The sequence below is a fragment of the Cryptomeria japonica genome, unplaced genomic scaffold (assembly GCF_030272615.1).
Source record: "Cryptomeria japonica unplaced genomic scaffold, Sugi_1.0 HiC_scaffold_212, whole genome shotgun sequence".
Lineage (NCBI taxonomy): Eukaryota > Viridiplantae > Streptophyta > Pinopsida > Cupressales > Cupressaceae > Cryptomeria > Cryptomeria japonica.
In genome coordinates this window covers 224836-244707 of record NW_026729034.1, presented here as the reverse complement: position 1 = coordinate 244707, position 19872 = coordinate 224836, and the positions used below count along the sequence as shown (strand labels likewise).

The 19872-nt window shown below is 63.1% G+C and overlaps 2 non-coding genes across 2 annotated transcripts; both read right to left on the bottom strand.

Annotated features, from left to right (window-relative positions):
• Positions 1-5159: 5159 nt before the first annotated feature.
• Positions 5160-5278, bottom strand: LOC131868661 (5S ribosomal RNA). Its single transcript, XR_009367108.1, has one exon. It is a non-coding gene; the product is annotated as a 5S ribosomal RNA (ribosomal RNA).
• Positions 5279-13062: 7784 nt separating this feature from the next.
• LOC131868660 (5S ribosomal RNA) lies at positions 13063-13181 on the bottom strand. Its single transcript, XR_009367107.1, has one exon. It is a non-coding gene; the product is annotated as a 5S ribosomal RNA (ribosomal RNA).
• Positions 13182-19872: the final 6691 nt, after the last annotated feature.

The window sequence follows — 19872 nt, the reverse complement described above, 5'->3', positions numbered from 1 at the left end:
AGATGGCACGCGCGTTCCGTTTTTTTCACTATCTTTCAAAACGGAAATTTTAAAATCTCCTTTTTTTTTTGCCTTTTCTGGAAATTAGTGAAGGCAGCGCATCAAAGGTGCGCACCTCGCTGCCCACCTTGGTGTGCTCTGAGGTGCGCACCCGGGAGCGCTACGAAGTGTGCTCCAAGGTGCGGCGTGCACGTTGTCGGAGCCCGGTTTGCCCCGGGTGCGCACCTCGCCTGCACCTTGGCCGGGGTGGGCACCTTGGCTGGGTTTGCCCAGGGTGCGCTCCGAAGCGGGGTTACTGGAGCGCCCCCTCTTTTTTTGTCAGAGAGTTTGGTGGGGTTTCTCGCATTGGCTCTTCCCAGGCCCAGTTGTTGGGTGCGCTCCCACCCTGGCGCGCGCGAAGTTGGAAGTTGGGTTAATTGCCCGGGCGCGCACCTTCGCCAGGGTGGGCACCTTGGTGCGCAAACCTTGGCTGGGCTGCGCACCAGGGCGGGCTCAAGATGGCACCAGCATTCCCTTTTTCTCACTATCTTTCAAAACGGAAATTTTAAAATCTCGTTTTTTTTTTGCCTTTTATGGAAATTAGTGAAGGCATCGCATCAAAGGTGCGCACCTCGCTGCCCACCTTGGTGTGCTCCGAGGTGCCCACCACGGTGCGCAACGCCGGTGCGAACCCGGGAGCGCCCCGATGTGTGCTCCAAGGTGCGGCGTGCACGAAGTCGGACCCCGGTTTGCCCCGGGTGCGCACCTCGCGTGCACCTTGGTGCGCACACCTTGGCTGGGTTGCGCGGCCTGGTGGGCACCATGGTGCGCACCAAGGAGCGCTCCGAAGTGTGCTCCAAGGTGCGGCGTGCACGAAGTCGGAGCCCGGTTTGCCCCGGGTGCGCACCTTCGCCGCGGTGGGCACCATGGCGTGCACGAAGTCGGAGCCCGGTTTGCCCCGGGTGCGCACCTCGCGTGCACCTTCGCCGGGGTGGGCACCTCGGCTGGGTTGCGCGCCCTGGTGCGCACCAAGGAGCGCTCTGAAGTGTGCTCCAAGGTGCGGCGTGCACGAAGTCGGAGCCCGGTTTGCCCCGGGTGTGCACCTCGCGTGCACCTTCGCTGCGGTGGGCACCTTGGCTGGGTTGCGCGCCTTGGTGGGCACCATGCAGTGCACGAAGTCGGAGCCCGGTTTGCCCCGGGCGCGCACCTCCGCCAGGGTGGGCACCTTGGTGCGCACAACTTGCCTGGGCTGCGCACCAGGAAGGGCTCAAGATGGCACCCGCGTTCCGTTTTTTTCACTATCTTTCAGAACGGAAATTTTAAAATATCGTTTTTTTTTGCCTTTTCTGGAAATTAGTGAAGGCAGCGCATCAAAGGTGCGCAACGCTGGTGCGAACCTGGGAGCGCTCCGATGTGTGCTCCAAGGTGCGGCGTGCACGAAGTCGGACCCCGGTTTGCCCCGGGTGCGCACCTCGCGTGCACCTTGGTGCGCACACCTTGGCTGGGTTGCGCGCCCTGGTGGGCACCATGGTGCGCACCAAGGAGCGCTCCGAAGTGTGCTCCAAGGTGCGGCGTGCACGAAGTCGGAGCCCGGTTTGCCCCGGGTGCGCACCTCGCGTGCACCTTCGCCGCGGTGGGCACCATGGCGTGCACGAAGTCGGAGCCCGGTTTGCCCCGGGTGCGCACCTCGCGTGCACCTTCGCCGGGGTGGGCACCTTGGTGTGCAGACCTTGGCTGGGTTGCGCGCCCTGGTGGGCACCATGGTGCGCACCAAGGAGCGCTCCGAAGTGTGCTCCAAGGTGCGGCCTGCACGAAGTCGGAGCCCGGTTTGCCCCGGGTGTGCACCTCGGGTGGGCACCTTGGTGCGCATGCCTTGCCTGGGCTGCGCACCAGGGCGGGCTCAAGATGGCACCCGCGTTCCTTTTTTTTCACTATCTTTCAAAACGGAAATTTTAAAATCTCATTTTTTTTTGCCTTTTTCTGGAAATTAGTGAAGGCAGCGCATCAAAGGTGCGCACCTCGCTGCCCACCACGGTGCGCAACGCCGGTGGGCACCCGGGAGTGCTTCGAAGTGTGCTCCAAGGTGCTGCGTGCACGTTGTCGGAGCCCGGTTTGCCCCGGGTGCGCACCTCGCGTGCACCTTCGTCGGGGTGGGCACCTTGGCTGGGTTTGCCCCGGCTGCGCTCCGAAGCGGGGTTATTGGAGCGCCGCCTCTTTTTTTGTCGGAGCGTTTGGTGGGGTTTCTCGCATTGGCTCTTCCGAGGCCCGGTTGCCACCCTGGCGCGCACGAAGTCGGAAGTAGGGTTAATTGCCCGGGTGCGCACCTTTGCCAGGGTGGGCACCTTACCTGGGCTGCGCACCAGGGCGGGCTCAAGATGGCACGCGCGTTCCGTTTTTTTCACTATCTTTCAAAACGGAAATTTTAAAATCTCCTTTTTTTTTTGCCTTTTCTGGAAATTAGTGAAGGCAGCGCATCAAAGGTGCGCACCTCGCTGCCCACCTTGGTGTGCTCTGAGGTGCGCACCCGGGAGCGCTACGAAGTGTGCTCCAAGGTGCGGCGTGCACGTTGTCGGAGCCCGGTTTGCCCCGGGTGCGCACCTCGCCTGCACCTTGGCCGGGGTGGGCACCTTGGCTGGGTTTGCCCAGGGTGCGCTCCGAAGCGGGGTTACTGGAGCGCCCCCTCTTTTTTTGTCAGAGCGTTTGGTGGGGTTTCTCGCATTGGCTCTTCCCAGGCCCGGTTGTTGGGTGCGCTCCCACCCTGGCGCGCGCGAAGTTGGAAGTTGGGTTAATTGCCCGGGCGCGCACCTTCGCCAGGGTGGGCACCTTGGTGCGCACACCTTGGCTGGGCTGCGCACCAGGGCGGGCTCAAGATGGCACCAGCATTCCCTTTTTCTCACTATCTTTCAAAACGGAAATTTTAAAATCTCGTTTTTTTTTTGCCTTTTATGGAAATTAGTGAAGGCATCGCATCAAAGGTGCGCACCTCGCTGCCCACCTTGGTGTGCTCCGAGGTGCCCACCACGGTGCGCAACGCCGGTGCGAACCCGGGAGCGCCCCGATGTGTGCTCCAAGGTGCGGCGTGCACGAAGTCGGACCCCGGTTTGCCCCGGGTGCGCACCTCGCGTGCACCTTGGTGCGCACACCTTGGCTGGGTTGCGCGGCCTGGTGGGCACCATGGTGCGCACCAAGGAGCGCTCCGAAGTGTGCTCCAAGGTGCGGCGTGCACGAAGTCGGAGCCCGGTTTGCCCCGGGTACGCACCTCGCGTGCACCTTCGCCGGGGTGGGCACCTCGGCTGGGTTGCGCGCCCTGGTGCGCACCAAGGAGCGCTCCGAAGTGTGCTCCAAGGTGCGGCGTGCACGAAGTCGGAGCCCGGTTTGCCCCGGGTGCGCACCTTCGCCGCGGTGCGCACCATGGCGTGCACGAAGTCGGAGCCCGGTTTGCCCCGGGTGCGCACCTCGCGTGCACCTTCGGCGGGGTTGCGCGCCCTGGTGGGCACCATGGTGCGCACCAAGGAGCGCTCCGAAGTGTGCTCCAAGGTGCGGCGTGCACGAAGTCGGAGCCCGGTTTGCCCCGGGTGCGCACCTCGCGTGCACCTTCGGCGGGGTTGCGCGCCCTGGTGGGCACCATGGTGCGCACCAAGGAGCGCTCCGAAGTGTGCTCCAAGGTGCGGCGTGCACGAAGTCGGAGCCCGGTTTGCCCCGGGTGCGCACCTCGCGTGCACCTTCGCCGCGGTGGGCACCATGGCGTGCACGAAGTCGGAGCCCGGTTTGCCCCGGGTGCGCACCTCGCGTGCACCTTCGCCGGGGTGGGCACCTCGGCTGGGTTGCGCGCCCTGGTGCGCACCAAGGAGCGCTCCGAAGTGTGCTCCAAGGTGCGGCGTGCACGAAGTCGGAGCCCGGTTTGCCCCGGGTGCGCACCTCGCGTGCACCTTCGCCAGGGTGGGCACCTCGGTGCGCACACCTTCTCAATGTTTTCTTGCCTTTTCTGGAAATTGGTGAAGGCAGCGCATCAAAGGTGCGCACCTCGGTGTGCTCCGAGGTGCGAACCCGAGAGCGCTCCGAGGTGCCCACGAAGTCGAAAGTCGGGTTAATTGCATTGTTTTCCCCGGGTGCGCTCCGAGGTGCGCAACATCGGCGCGCACCAAGGAGGGCTCCGAAGTGTGCTCCAAGGTGCGCACGATGGCGTGCACCTCTGGTGCGCACGATTCGGAGCTCGGTTTGACCGGGGTGCGCACACCTTGGCTGGGTTGCGCACCTTTTGTGCGCTCCAAGGTGCGCACGAAGTCGGAGCTCGGTTTGCCCCGGGTGCGCACCTTCGCCAGGGTGCGCACCTTGATGCGCACGCCTTGGCTGGGCTGCGCACCTTGGTGGGCGCCATGGTGCGCACCTTTCGTGCGCTCCAAGGTGCGCACGAAGTCGGAGCTCGGTTTGCCCCGGGTGCGCACCTTGGTGGGCGCCATGGTGCACTCCGAGGTGCCCAAGATTGGTGCGCACCAAGGAGCGCTCCGAAGTGCGCTCCAAGGTGCGCGCGAAGTCGAAAGTTGGGTTAATTGTCCGGTTTGCCTCGGGTGCGCACCTTGCGTGCACCTTCGCCAGGGTGGGCGCCTTGGTGCGCACACCTTGGCTGGGCTGCGCACACCTTGGCACCCGCGTTTCCTTCATTTTAAATTTTTTTTTTTTACAATCTCTCAAGTGGGAAATTCTATAATCTCAACTTTTTTTGCCTTTTCAGGAAACTTTTGAATGGAGCGCATCATTGGTGCGCTCCGAAGTGTGCTCCAAAGCTCTCTCCAGCTGCGTGCACCTGCCCCGGCCGCGCACCCGGCCCCGCCCAGCTTCGCTCACCTGTCCCGGGCGTCTGGTGCGGAACCTTAGAGTAAGAAACATCACCGTGCACCTTGGCCAACGTGCGCGACTCGACCGAGCGCGCACTGGCCGAGGTGCACACCGATTTCACCTGGGTGCGCGCGCAGCACCTCGGGCGCACCGGGGTGCGCGCACAACGCCCGGGTTGCACCGTGGCCTGTGTGCTCGGGGCGCCTCGGGTGCGCGCTCGGTGTCGCCCCCGCGCGCGCGGTAGTGCGGGCAGCGCACCCCGGCCCGGCCCGGCCCCGACGAGAACGCAAACGGGCAAAAGGTTTATTCAAATAGCATTGCGACGCCCGGCGAAAAACTAAAAAAGGGTGCAACACCGGGACTTCCCGGGAGGTCACCCATCCCAGTACTACTCCGGCCCAAGCGCGCTTAACTGCGGAGTTCTGATGGGATCCGGTGCACTAACGCTGGTATGATCGCACCCGTTATGAGCTTGTCGCAGTGTGTACTTAGCAAACCGCGACCCACGTGCGAATCCACCCCGGCCACCCACCCCCGTCGAGGTGCACACCCTCCCTCGCGAAGTGCGCCCCGTTCGCCAAGTGTGAGCCCTGCCCGGGTGCGCGCACCTTGCTAGGGCGTCGGGTGTGCACCCGGCCCGGCCTACGTGCGTGCACCTGGAGGGGGCGTCGTGTGCGTGCAGTGTCCCGTCTGCAACGCGGTGCCCACACACCACCTCGGGCGCAACGACCTGCGCTCACATGTGGGCCGAGTGCACCTTGGTGCATGTTCGGGGCGCCTCGGGTGCACGCTCGATCTTGCCCCGGTGCACCAAGGCGCTCGGTTTGCCCCGGGTGCGCACTTGGTGCAAGGTGGGCACCCAAAATAGGGATCAAGCACCAAAACACAAGTTTCGGGATGCAAAATGGGACCCAAGGACCACAAATGCGTTCCAAGACCCATGATGGGTCCACGAGAACAAAAATGTGTTCCGAGACTTAATAAACAAATATTGGGTTTTAGGAGAAGAAACATGCTCTGATGCCCAAAACGAGAATCGACCCCGAAAAGGCCACAGGCCAAAAGTGGGATGCGAGACAAAAAAAAATGGGACCCGAGGACCAAAATTGGGTTCCCAGGTCGAAGACAGGGCAACCGGACAAGAAACGACCTCTAAGGCTCGAAATGAGTCCCGACGACTAAAACTTGACAAGAAGCACCCATCAGGCACCCAACTCGACACCCATGGGATGCCGACCCACCCGGGCTTCCACCTAGCACACCTTGGCACCCACCCACCCTCGCACCCAACCTCGCACCCAACTTAGCACCTTTGAACCCACATTGGCACTCACCCTGACCCTGGCACCTTGGAACCCACATTGGCACTCACCTTGACCCTGGCACCCACCTTTGCACTCACCTTGGGACCCACCCTGGCTCCCACCTCGGCACCCACCCAGACACCCACCTTGGTTCCTTGGCACCCACCCCGACACCCACCTTGGCACGCAACTTGGCTACTTGCCACCCACCTTGGCTCCTTGACGCCCACCCCGACAACCACCCCGTGACCTACCCTGGCTAGGGTTGGTGCACACCCACCCTGGTGCCCACCTTGGCACCCACCCTATGACCCACCTTGGCACGCACCTTAGTACCCACCCCGTTACCCACCCTAGGACCCACCCCGTGACCCACCTTGGCCAGGGTGGGTGCCTTGGTGCGCACAACTTGCCTGGGCTGCACACCAGGGCGGGCTCAAGATGGCACCCGCGTTCCGTTTTTTTCACTATCTTTCAAAACGGAAATTTTAAAATCTCATTTTTTTCTTTTTTTTGCCTTTTCTGGAAATTAGTGAAGGCAGCGCATCAAAGGTGCGCAATGCTGGTGCGAACCCGGGAGCGCTCCGATGTGTGCTCCAAGGTGCGGCGTGCACGAAGTCCGAGCCCGGTTTGCCCCGGGTGCGCACCTCGCGTGCACCTTCGCCGGGGTGAGCACCTTGGCTGGGTTGCGCGCCCTGGTGCGTACCAAGGAGCGCTCTGAAGTGTGCTCCAAGGTGCGGCGTGCACGAAGTCGGAGCCCGGTTTGCCCCGGGTGTGCACCTCGGGTGCGCACCTCGCGTGCACCTTCGCTGCGGTGGGCACCTTGGCTGGGTTGCGCGCCTTGGTGGGCACCATGCAGTGCACGAAGTCGGAGCCCGGTTTGCCCCGGGCGCGCACCTCCGCCAGGGTGGGCACCTTGGTGCGCACAACTTGCCTGGGCTGCGCATCAGGAAGGGCTCAAGATGGCACCCGCGTTCCGTTTTTTTCACTATCTTTCAGAACGGAAATTTTAAAATATCGTTTTTTTTTGCCTTTTCTGGAAATTAGTGAAGGCAGCGCATCAAAGGTGCGCAACGCTGGTGCAAACCTGGGAGCGCTCCGATGTGTGCTCCAAGGTGCGGCGTGCACGAAGTCGGAGCCCGGTTTGCCTCGGGTGCGCCCTGGTGGGCACCATGGTGCGCACCAAGGAGCGCTCCGAAGTGTGCTCCAAGGTGCGGCCTGCACGAAGTCGGAGCCCGGTTTGCCCCGGGTGTGCACCTCGGGTGGGCACCTTGGTGCGCATGCCTTGCCTGGGCTGCGCACCAGGGCGGGCTCAAGATGGCACCCGCGTTCCTTTTTTTTCACTATCTTTCAAAACGGAAATTTTAAAATCTCATTTTTTTTTGCCTTTTTCTGGAAATTAGTGAAGGCAGCGCATCAAAGGTGCGCACCTCGCTGCCCACCACGGTGCGCAACGCCGGTGGGCACCCGGGAGTGCTTCGAAGTGTGCTCCAAGGTGCTGCGTGCACGTTGTCGGAGCCCGGTTTGCCCCGGGTGCGCACCTCGCGTGCACCTTCGTCGGGGTGGGCACCTTGGCTTGGTTTGCCCCGGCTGCGCTCCGAAGCGGGGTTATTGGAGCGCCGCCTCTTTTTTTGTCGGAGCGTTTGGTGGGGTTTCTCGCATTGGCTCTTCCGAGGCCCGGTTGCCACCCTGGCGCGCACGAAGTCGGAAGTAGGGTTAATTGCCCGGGTGCGCACCTTTGCCAGGGTGGCACCTTACCTGGGCTGCGCACCAGGGCGGGCTCAAGATGGCACGCGCGTTCCGTTTTTTTCACTATCTTTCAAAACGGAAATTTTAAAATCTCCTTTTTTTTTTGCCTTTTCTGGAAATTAGTGAAGGCAGCGCATCAAAGGTGCGCACCTCGCTGCCCACCTTGGTGTGCTCTGAGGTGCGCACCCGGGAGCGCTACGAAGTGTGCTCCAAGGTGCGGCGTGCACGTTGTCGGAGCCCGGTTTGCCCCGGGTGCGCACCTCGCCTGCACCTTGGCCGGGGTGGGCACCTTGGCTGGGTTTGCCCAGGGTGCGCTCCGAAGCGGGGTTACTGGAGCGCCCCCTCTTTTTTTGTCAGAGAGTTTGGTGGGGTTTCTCGCATTGGCTCTTCCCAGGCCCGGTTGTTGGGTGCGCTCCCACCCTGGCGCGCGCGAAGTTGGAAGTTGGGTTAATTGCCCGGGCGCGCACCTTCGCCAGGGTGGGCACCTTGGTGCGCAAACCTTGGCTGGGCTGCGCACCAGGGCGGGCTCAAGATGGCACCAGCATTCCCTTTTTCTCACTATCTTTCAAAACGGAAATTTTAAAATCTCGTTTTTTTTTTGCCTTTTATGGAAATTAGTGAAGGCATCGCATCAAAGGTGCGCACCTCGCTGCCCACCTTGGTGTGCTCCGAGGTGCCCACCACGGTGCGCAACGCCGGTGCGAACCCGGGAGCGCCCCGATGTGTGCTCCAAGGTGCGGCGTGCACGAAGTCGGACCCCGGTTTGCCCCGGGTGCGCACCTCGCGTGCACCTTGGTGCGCACACCTTGGCTGGGTTGCGCGGCCTGGTGGGCACCATGGTGCGCACCAAGGAGCGCTCCGAAGTGTGCTCCAAGGTGCGGCGTGCACGAAGTCGGAGCCCGGTTTGCCCCGGGTGCGCACCTTCGCCGCGGTGGGCACCATGGCGTGCACGAAGTCGGAGCCCGGTTTGCCCCGGGTGCGCACCTCGCGTGCACCTTCGCCGGGGTGGGCACCTCGGCTGGGTTGCGCGCCCTGGTGCGCACCAAGGAGCGCTCTGAAGTGTGCTCCAAGGTGCGGCGTGCACGAAGTCGGAGCCCGGTTTGCCCCGGGTGTGCACCTCGCGTGCACCTTCGCTGCGGTGGGCACCTTGGCTGGGTTGCGCGCCTTGGTGGGCACCATGCAGTGCACGAAGTCGGAGCCCGGTTTGCCCCGGGCGCGCACCTCCGCCAGGGTGGGCACCTTGGTGCGCACAACTTGCCTGGGCTGCGCACCAGGAAGGGCTCAAGATGGCACCCGCGTTCCGTTTTTTTCACTATCTTTCAGAACGGAAATTTTAAAATATCGTTTTTTTTTGCCTTTTCTGGAAATTAGTGAAGGCAGCGCATCAAAGGTGCGCAACGCTGGTGCGAACCTGGGAGCGCTCCGATGTGTGCTCCAAGGTGCGGCGTGCACGAAGTCGGACCCCGGTTTGCCCCGGGTGCGCACCTCGCGTGCACCTTGGTGCGCACACCTTGGCTGGGTTGCGCGCCCTGGTGGGCACCATGGTGCGCACCAAGGAGCGCTCCGAAGTGTGCTCCAAGGTGCGGCGTGCACGAAGTCGGAGCCCGGTTTGCCCCGGGTGCGCACCTCGCGTGCACCTTCGCCGCGGTGGGCACCATGGCGTGCACGAAGTCGGAGCCCGGTTTGCCCCGGGTGCGCACCTCGCGTGCACCTTCGCCGGGGTGGGCACCTTAGTGTGCAGACCTTGGCTGGGTTGCGCGCCCTGGTGGGCACCATGGTGCGCACCAAGGAGCGCTCCGAAGTGTGCTCCAAGGTGCGGCCTGCACGAAGTCGGAGCCCGGTTTGCCCCGGGTGTGCACCTCGGGTGGGCACCTTGGTGCGCATGCCTTGCCTGGGCTGCGCACCAGGGCGGGCTCAAGATGGCACCCGCGTTCCTTTTTTTTCACTATCTTTCAAAACGGAAATTTTGAAATCTCATTTTTTTTTGCCTTTTTCTGGAAATTAGTGAAGGCAGCGCATCAAAGGTGCGCACCTCGCTGCCCACCACGGTGCGCAACGCCGGTGGGCACCCGGGAGTGCTTCGAAGTGTGCTCCAAGGTGCTGCGTGCACGTTGTCGGAGCCCGGTTTGCCCCGGGTGCGCACCTCGCGTGCACCTTCGTCGGGGTGGGCACCTTGGCTGGGTTTGCCCCGGCTGCGCTCCGAAGCGGGGTTATTGGAGCGCCGCCTCTTTTTTTGTCGGAGCGTTTGGTGGGGTTTCTCGCATTGGCTCTTCCGAGGCCCGGTTGCCACCCTGGCGCGCACGAAGTCGGAAGTAGGGTTAATTGCCCGGGTGCGCACCTTTGCCAGGGTGGGCACCTTACCTGGGCTGCGCACCAGGGCGGGCTCAAGATGGCACGCGCGTTCCGTTTTTTTCACTATCTTTCAAAACGGAAATTTTAAAATCTCCTTTTTTTTTTGCCTTTTCTGGAAATTAGTGAAGGCAGCGCATCAAAGGTGCGCACCTCGCTGCCCACCTTGGTGTGCTCTGAGGTGCGCACCCGGGAGCGCTACGAAGTGTGCTCCAAGGTGCGGCGTGCACGTTGTCGGAGCCCGGTTTGCCCCGGGTGCGCACCTCGCCTGCACCTTGGCCGGGGTGGGCACCTTGGCTGGGTTTGCCCAGGGTGCGCTCCGAAGCGGGGTTACTGGAGCGCCCCCTCTTTTTTTGTCAGAGCGTTTGGTGGGGTTTCTCGCATTGGCTCTTCCCAGGCCCGGTTGTTGGGTGCGCTCCCACCCTGGCGCGCGCGAAGTTGGAAGTTGGGTTAATTGCCCGGGCGCGCACCTTCGCCAGGGTGGGCACCTTGGTGCGCACACCTTGGCTGGGCTGCGCACCAGGGCGGGCTCAAGATGGCACCAGCATTCCCTTTTTCTCACTATCTTTCAAAACGGAAATTTTAAAATCTCGTTTTTTTTTTGCCTTTTATGGAAATTAGTGAAGGCATCGCATCAAAGGTGCGCACCTCGCTGCCCACCTTGGTGTGCTCCGAGGTGCCCACCACGGTGCGCAACGCCGGTGCGAACCCGGGAGCGCCCCGATGTGTGCTCCAAGGTGCGGCGTGCACGAAGTCGGACCCCGGTTTGCCCCGGGTGCGCACCTCGCGTGCACCTTGGTGCGCACACCTTGGCTGGGTTGCGCGGCCTGGTGGGCACCATGGTGCGCACCAAGGAGCGCTCCGAAGTGTGCTCCAAGGTGCGGCGTGCACGAAGTCGGAGCCCGGTTTGCCCCGGGTACGCACCTCGCGTGCACCTTCGCCGGGGTGGGCACCTCGGCTGGGTTGCGCGCCCTGGTGCGCACCAAGGAGCGCTCCGAAGTGTGCTCCAAGGTGCGGCGTGCACGAAGTCGGAGCCCGGTTTGCCCCGGGTGCGCACCTTCGCCGCGGTGCGCACCATGGCGTGCACGAAGTCGGAGCCCGGTTTGCCCCGGGTGCGCACCTCGCGTGCACCTTCGGCGGGGTTGCGCGCCCTGGTGGGCACCATGGTGCGCACCAAGGAGCGCTCCGAAGTGTGCTCCAAGGTGCGGCGTGCACGAAGTCGGAGCCCGGTTTGCCCCGGGTGCGCACCTCGCGTGCACCTTCGGCGGGGTTGCGCGCCCTGGTGGGCACCATGGTGCGCACCAAGGAGCGCTCCGAAGTGTGCTCCAAGGTGCGGCGTGCACGAAGTCGGAGCCCGGTTTGCCCCGGGTGCGCACCTCGCGTGCACCTTCGCCGCGGTGGGCACCATGGCGTGCACGAAGTCGGAGCCCGGTTTGCCCCGGGTGCGCACCTCGCGTGCACCTTCGCCGGGGTGGGCACCTCGGCTGGGTTGCGCGCCCTGGTGCGCACCAAGGAGCGCTCCGAAGTGTGCTCCAAGGTGCGGCGTGCACGAAGTCGGAGCCCGGTTTGCCCCGGGTGCGCACCTCGCGTGCACCTTCGCCAGGGTGGGCACCTCGGTGCGCACACCTTCTCAATGTTTTCTTGCCTTTTCTGGAAATTGGTGAAGGCAGCGCATCAAAGGTGCGCACCTCGGTGTGCTCCGAGGTGCGAACCCGAGAGCGCTCCGAGGTGCCCACGAAGTCGAAAGTCGGGTTAATTGCATTGTTTTCCCCGGGTGCGCTCCGAGGTGCGCAACATCGGCGCGCACCAAGGAGGGCTCCGAAGTGTGCTCCAAGGTGCGCACGATGGCGTGCACCTCTGGTGCGCACGATTCGGAGCTCGGTTTGACCGGGGTGCGCACACCTTGGCTGGGTTGCGCACCTTTTGTGCGCTCCAAGGTGCGCACGAAGTCGGAGCTCGGTTTGCCCCGGGTGCGCACCTTCGCCAGGGTGCGCACCTTGATGCGCACGCCTTGGCTGGGCTGCGCACCTTGGTGGGCGCCATGGTGCGCACCTTTCGTGCGCTCCAAGGTGCGCACGAAGTCGGAGCTCGGTTTGCCCCGGGTGCGCACCTTGGTGGGCGCCATGGTGCACTCCGAGGTGCCCAAGATTGGTGCGCACCAAGGAGCGCTCCGAAGTGCGCTCCAAGGTGCGCGCGAAGTCGAAAGTTGGGTTAATTGTCCGGTTTGCCTCGGGTGCGCACCTTGCGTGCACCTTCGCCAGGGTGGGCGCCTTGGTGCGCACACCTTGGCTGGGCTGCGCACACCTTGGCACCCGCGTTTCCTTCATTTTAAATTTTTTTTTTTTACAATCTCTCAAGTGGGAAATTCTATAATCTCAACTTTTTTTGCCTTTTCAGGAAACTTTTGAATGGAGCGCATCATTGGTGCGCTCCGAAGTGTGCTCCAAAGCTCTCTCCAGCTGCGTGCACCTGCCCCGGCCGCGCACCCGGCCCCGCCCAGCTTCGCTCACCTGTCCCGGGCGTCTGGTGCGGAACCTTAGAGTAAGAAACATCACCGTGCACCTTGGCCAACGTGCGCGACTCGACCGAGCGCGCACTGGCCGAGGTGCACACCGATTTCACCTGGGTGCGCGCGCAGCACCTCGGGCGCACCGGGGTGCGCGCACAACGCCCGGGTTGCACCGTGGCCTGTGTGCTCGGGGCGCCTCGGGTGCGCGCTCGGTGTCGCCCCCGCGCGCGCGGTAGTGCGGGCAGCGCACCCCGGCCCGGCCCGGCCCCGACGAGAACGCAAACGGGCAAAAGGTTTATTCAAATAGCATTGCGACGCCCGGCGAAAAACTAAAAAAGGGTGCAACACCGGGACTTCCCGGGAGGTCACCCATCCCAGTACTACTCCGGCCCAAGCGCGCTTAACTGCGGAGTTCTGATGGGATCCGGTGCACTAACGCTGGTATGATCGCACCCGTTATGAGCTTGTCGCAGTGTGTACTTAGCAAACCGCGACCCACGTGCGAATCCACCCCGGCCACCCACCCCCGTCGAGGTGCACACCCTCCCTCGCGAAGTGCGCCCCGTTCGCCAAGTGTGAGCCCTGCCCGGGTGCGCGCACCTTGCTAGGGCGTCGGGTGTGCACCCGGCCCGGCCTACGTGCGTGCACCTGGAGGGGGCGTCGTGTGCGTGCAGTGTCCCGTCTGCAACGCGGTGCCCACACACCACCTCGGGCGCAACGACCTGCGCTCACATGTGGGCCGAGTGCACCTTGGTGCATGTTCGGGGCGCCTCGGGTGCACGCTCGATCTTGCCCCGGTGCACCAAGGCGCTCGGTTTGCCCCGGGTGCGCACTTGGTGCAAGGTGGGCACCCAAAATAGGGATCAAGCACCAAAACACAAGTTTCGGGATGCAAAATGGGACCCAAGGACCACAAATGCGTTCCAAGACCCATGATGGGTCCACGAGAACAAAAATGTGTTCCGAGACTTAATAAACAAATATTGGGTTTTAGGAGAAGAAACATGCTCTGATGCCCAAAACGAGAATCGACCCCGAAAAGGCCACAGGCCAAAAGTGGGATGCGAGACAAAAAAAAATGGGACCCGAGGACCAAAATTGGGTTCCCAGGTCGAAGACAGGGCAACCGGACAAGAAACGACCTCTAAGGCTCGAAATGAGTCCCGACGACTAAAACTTGACAAGAAGCACCCATCAGGCACCCAACTCGACACCCATGGGATGCCGACCCACCCGGGCTTCCACCTAGCACACCTTGGCACCCACCCACCCTCGCACCCAACCTCGCACCCAACTTAGCACCTTTGAACCCACATTGGCACTCACCCTGACCCTGGCACCTTGGAACCCACATTGGCACTCACCTTGACCCTGGCACCCACCTTTGCACTCACCTTGGGACCCACCCTGGCTCCCACCTCGGCACCCACCCAGACACCCACCTTGGTTCCTTGGCACCCACCTTGGATCCTTGGCACCCACCCCGACACCCACCTTGGCACGCAACTTGGCTACTTGCCACCCACCTTGGCTCCTTGACGCCCACCCCGACAACCACCCCGTGACCTACCCTGGCTAGGGTTGGTGCACACCCACCCTGGTGCCCACCTTGGCACCCACCCTATGACCCACCTTGGCACGCACCTTAGTACCCACCCCGTTACCCACCCTAGGACCCACCCCGTGACCCACCTTGGCCAGGGTGGGTGCCTTGGTGCGCACAACTTGCCTGGGCTGCACACCAGGGCGGGCTCAAGATGGCACCCGCGTTCCGTTTTTTTCACTATCTTTCAAAACGGAAATTTTAAAATCTCATTTTTTTCTTTTTTTTGCCTTTTCTGGAAATTAGTGAAGGCAGCGCATCAAAGGTGCGCAATGCTGGTGCGAACCCGGGAGCGCTCCGATGTGTGCTCCAAGGTGCGGCGTGCACGAAGTCCGAGCCCGGTTTGCCCCGGGTGCGCACCTCGCGTGCACCTTCGCCGGGGTGAGCACCTTGGCTGGGTTGCGCGCCCTGGTGCGTACCAAGGAGCGCTCTGAAGTGTGCTCCAAGGTGCGGCGTGCACGAAGTCGGAGCCCGGTTTGCCCCGGGTGTGCACCTCGGGTGCGCACCTCGCGTGCACCTTCGCTGCGGTGGGCACCTTGGCTGGGTTGCGCGCCTTGGTGGGCACCATGCAGTGCACGAAGTCGGAGCCCGGTTTGCCCCGGGCGCGCACCTCCGCCAGGGTGGGCACCTTGGTGCGCACAACTTGCCTGGGCTGCGCATCAGGAAGGGCTCAAGATGGCACCCGCGTTCCGTTTTTTTCACTATCTTTCAGAACGGAAATTTTAAAATATCGTTTTTTTTTGCCTTTTCTGGAAATTAGTGAAGGCAGCGCATCAAAGGTGCGCAACGCTGGTGCGAACCTGGGAGCGCTCCGATGTGTGCTCCAAGGTGCGGCGTGCACGAAGTCGGAGCCCGGTTTGCCTCGGGTGCGCCCTGGTGGGCACCATGGTGCGCACCAAGGAGCGCTCCGAAGTGTGCTCCAAGGTGCGGCCTGCACGAAGTCGGAGCCCGGTTTGCCCCGGGTGTGCACCTCGGGTGGGCACCTTGGTGCGCATGCCTTGCCTGGGCTGCGCACCAGGGCGGGCTCAAGATGGCACCCGCGTTCCTTTTTTTTCACTATCTTTCAAAACGGAAATTTTAAAATCTCATTTTTTTTTGCCTTTTTCTGGAAATTAGTGAAGGCAGCGCATCAAAGGTGCGCACCTCGCTGCCCACCACGGTGCGCAACGCCGGTGGGCACCCGGGAGTGCTTCGAAGTGTGCTCCAAGGTGCTGCGTGCACGTTGTCGGAGCCCGGTTTGCCCCGGGTGCGCACCTCGCGTGCACCTTCGTCGGGGTGGGCACCTTGGCTTGGTTTGCCCCGGCTGCGCTCCGAAGCGGGGTTATTGGAGCGCCGCCTCTTTTTTTGTCGGAGCGTTTGGTGGGGTTTCTCGCATTGGCTCTTCCGAGGCCCGGTTGCCACCCTGGCGCGCACGAAGTCGGAAGTAGGGTTAATTGCCCGGGTGCGCACCTTTGCCAGGGTGGCACCTTACCTGGGCTGCGCACCAGGGCGGGCTCAAGATGGCACGCGCGTTCCGTTTTTTTCACTATCTTTCAAAACGGAAATTTTAAAATCTCCTTTTTTTTTTGCCTTTTCTGGAAATTAGTGAAGGCAGCGCATCAAAGGTGCGCACCTCGCTGCCCACCTTGGTGTGCTCTGAGGTGCGCACCCGGGAGCGCTACGAAGTGTGCTCCAAGGTGCGGCGTGCACGTTGTCGGAGCCCGGTTTGCCCCGGGTGCGCACCTCGCCTGCACCTTGGCCGGGGTGGGCACCTTGGCTGGGTTTGCCCAGGGTGCGCTCCGAAGCGGGGTTACTGGAGCGCCCCCTCTTTTTTTGTCAGAGAGTTTGGTGGGGTTTCTCGCATTGGCTCTTCCCAGGCCCGGTTGTTGGGTGCGCTCCCACCCTGGCGCGCGCGAAGTTGGAAGTTGGGTTAATTGCCCGGGCGCGCACCTTCGCCAGGGTGGGCACCTTGGTGCGCAAACCTTGGCTGGGCTGCGCACCAGGGCGGGCTCAAGATGGCACCAGCATTCCCTTTTTCTCACTATCTTTCAAAACGGAAATTTTAAAATCTCGTTTTTTTTTTGCCTTTTATGGAAATTAGTGAAGGCATCGCATCAAAGGTGCGCACCTCGCTGCCCACCTTGGTGTGCTCCGAGGTGCCCACCACGGTGCGCAACGCCGGTGCGAACCCGGGAGCGCCCCGATGTGTGCTCCAAGGTGCGGCGTGCACGAAGTCGGACCCCGGTTTGCCCCGGGTGCGCACCTCGCGTGCACCTTGGTGCGCACACCTTGGCTGGGTTGCGCGGCCTGGTGGGCACCATGGTGCGCACCAAGGAGCGCTCCGAAGTGTGCTCCAAGGTGCGGCGTGCACGAAGTCGGAGCCCGGTTTGCCCCGGGTGCGCACCTTCGCCGCGGTGGGCACCATGGCGTGCACGAAGTCGGAGCCCGGTTTGCCCCGGGTGCGCACCTCGCGTGCACCTTCGCCGGGGTGGGCACCTCGGCTGGGTTGCGCGCCCTGGTGCGCACCAAGGAGCGCTCTGAAGTGTGCTCCAAGGTGCGGCGTGCACGAAGTCGGAGCCCGGTTTGCCCCGGGTGTGCACCTCGCGTGCACCTTCGCTGCGGTGGGCACCTTGGCTGGGTTGCGCGCCTTGGTGGGCACCATGCAGTGCACGAAGTCGGAGCCCGGTTTGCCCCGGGCGCGCACCTCCGCCAGGGTGGGCACCTTGGTGCGCACAACTTGCCTGGGCTGCGCACCAGGAAGGGCTCAAGATGGCACCCGCGTTCCGTTTTTTTCACTATCTTTCAGAACGGAAATTTTAAAATATCGTTTTTTTTTGCCTTTTCTGGAAATTAGTGAAGGCAGCGCATCAAAGGTGCGCAACGCTGGTGCGAACCTGGGAGCGCTCCGATGTGTGCTCCAAGGTGCGGCGTGCACGAAGTCGGACCCCGGTTTGCCCCGGGTGCGCACCTCGCGTGCACCTTGGTGCGCACACCTTGGCTGGGTTGCGCGCCCTGGTGGGCACCATGGTGCGCACCAAGGAGCGCTCCGAAGTGTGCTCCAAGGTGCGGCGTGCACGAAGTCGGAGCCCGGTTTGCCCCGGGTGCGCACCTCGCGTGCACCTTCGCCGCGGTGGGCACCATGGCGTGCACGAAGTCGGAGCCCGGTTTGCCCCGGGTGCGCACCTCGCGTGCACCTTCGCCGGGGTGGGCACCTTAGTGTGCAGACCTTGGCTGGGTTGCGCGCCCTGGTGGGCACCATGGTGCGCACCAAGGAGCGCTCCGAAGTGTGCTCCAAGGTGCGGCCTGCACGAAGTCGGAGCCCGGTTTGCCCCGGGTGTGCACCTCGGGTGGGCACCTTGGTGCGCATGCCTTGCCTGGGCTGCGCACCAGGGCGGGCTCAAGATGGCACCCGCGTTCCTTTTTTTTCACTATCTTTCAAAACGGAAATTTTAAAATCTCATTTTTTTTTGCCTTTTTCTGGAAATTAGTGAAGGCAGCGCATCAAAGGTGCGCACCTCGCTGCCCACCACGGTGCGCAACGCCGGTGGGCACCCGGGAGTGCTTCGAAGTGTGCTCCAAGGTGCTGCGTGCACGTTGTCGGAGCCCGGTTTGCCCCGGGTGCGCACCTCGCGTGCACCTTCGTCGGGGTGGGCACCTTGGCTGGGTTTGCCCCGGCTGCGCTCCGAAGCGGGGTTATTGGAGCGCCGCCTCTTTTTTTGTCGGAGCGTTTGGTGGGGTTTCTCGCATTGGCTCTTCCGAGGCCCGGTTGCCACCCTGGCGCGCACGAAGTCGGAAGTAGGGTTAATTGCCCGGGTGCGCACCTTTGCCAGGGTGGGCACCTTACCTGGGCTGCGCACCAGGGCGGGCTCAAGATGGCACGCGCGTTCCGTTTTTTTCACTATCTTTCAAAACGGAAATTTTAAAATCTCCTTTTTTTTTTGCCTTTTCTGGAAATTAGTGAAGGCAGCGCATCAAAGGTGCGCACCTCGCTGCCCACCTTGGTGTGCTCTGAGGTGCGCACCCGGGAGCGCTACGAAGTGTGCTCCAAGGTGCGGCGTGCACGTTGTCGGAGCCCGGTTTGCCCCGGGTGCGCACCTCGCCTGCACCTTGGCCGGGGTGGGCACCTTGGCTGGGTTTGCCCAGGGTGCGCTCCGAAGCGGGGTTACTGGAGCGCCCCCTCTTTTTTTGTCAGAGCGTTTGGTGGGGTTTCTCGCATTGGCTCTTCCCAGGCCCGGTTGTTGGGTGCGCTCCCACCCTGGCGCGCGCGAAGTTGGAAGTTGGGTTAATTGCCCGGGCGCGCACCTTCGCCAGGGTGGGCACCTTGGTGCGCACACCTTGGCTGGGCTGCGCACCAGGGCGGGCTCAAGATGGCACCAGCATTCCCTTTTTCTCACTATCTTTCAAAACGGAAATTTTAAAATCTCGTTTTTTTTTTGCCTTTTATGGAAATTAGTGAAGGCATCGCATCAAAGGTGCGCACCTCGCTGCCCACCTTGGTGTGCTCCGAGGTGCCCACCACGGTGCGCAACGCCGGTGCGAACCCGGGAGCGCCCCGATGTGTGCTCCAAGGTGCGGCGTGCACGAAGTCGGACCCCGGTTTGCCCCGGGTGCGCACCTCGCGTGCACCTTGGTGCGCACACCTTGGCTGGGTTGCGCGGCCTGGTGGGCACCATGGTGCGCACCAAGGAGCGCTCCGAAGTGTGCTCCAAGGTGCGGCGTGCACGAAGTCGGAGCCCGGTTTGCCCCGGGTACGCACCTCGCGTGCACCTTCGCCGGGGTGGGCACCTCGGCTGGGTTGCGCGCCCTGGTGCGCACCAAGGAGCGCTCCGAAGTGTGCTCCAAGGTGCGGCGTGCACGAAGTCGGAGCCCGGTTTGCCCCGGGTGCGCACCTTCGCCGCGGTGCGCACCATGGCGTGCACGAAGTCGGAGCCCGGTTTGCCCCGGGTGCGCACCTCGCGTGCACCTTCGGCGGGGTTGCGCGCCCTGGTGGGCACCATGGTGCGCACCAAGGAGCACTCCGAAGTGTGCTCCAAGGTGCGGCGTGCACGAAGTCGGAGCCCGGTTTGCCCCGGGTGCGCACCTCGCGTGCACCTTCGGCGGGGTTGCGCGCCCTGGTGGGCACCATGGTGCGCACCAAGGAGCGCTCCGAAGTGTGCTCCAAGGTGCGGCGTGCACGAAGTCGGAGCCCGGTTTGCCCCGGGTGCGCACCTCGCGTGCACCTTCGCCGCGGTGGGCACCATGGCGTGCACGAAGTCGGAGCCCGGTTTGCCCCGGGTGCGCACCTCGCGTGCACCTTCGCCGGGGTGGGCACCTCGGCTGGGTTGCGCGCCCTGGTGCGCACCAAGGAGCGCTCCGAAGTGTGCTCCAAGGTGCGGCGTGCACGAAGTCGGAGCCCGGTTTGCCCCGGGTGCGCACCTCGCGTGCACCTTCGCCAGGGTGGGCACCTCGGTGCGCACACCTTCTCAATGTTTTCTTGCCTTTTCTGGAAATTGGTGAAGGCAGCGCATCAAAGGTGCGCACCTCGGTGTGCTCCGAGGTGCGAACCCGAGAGCGCTCCGAGGTGC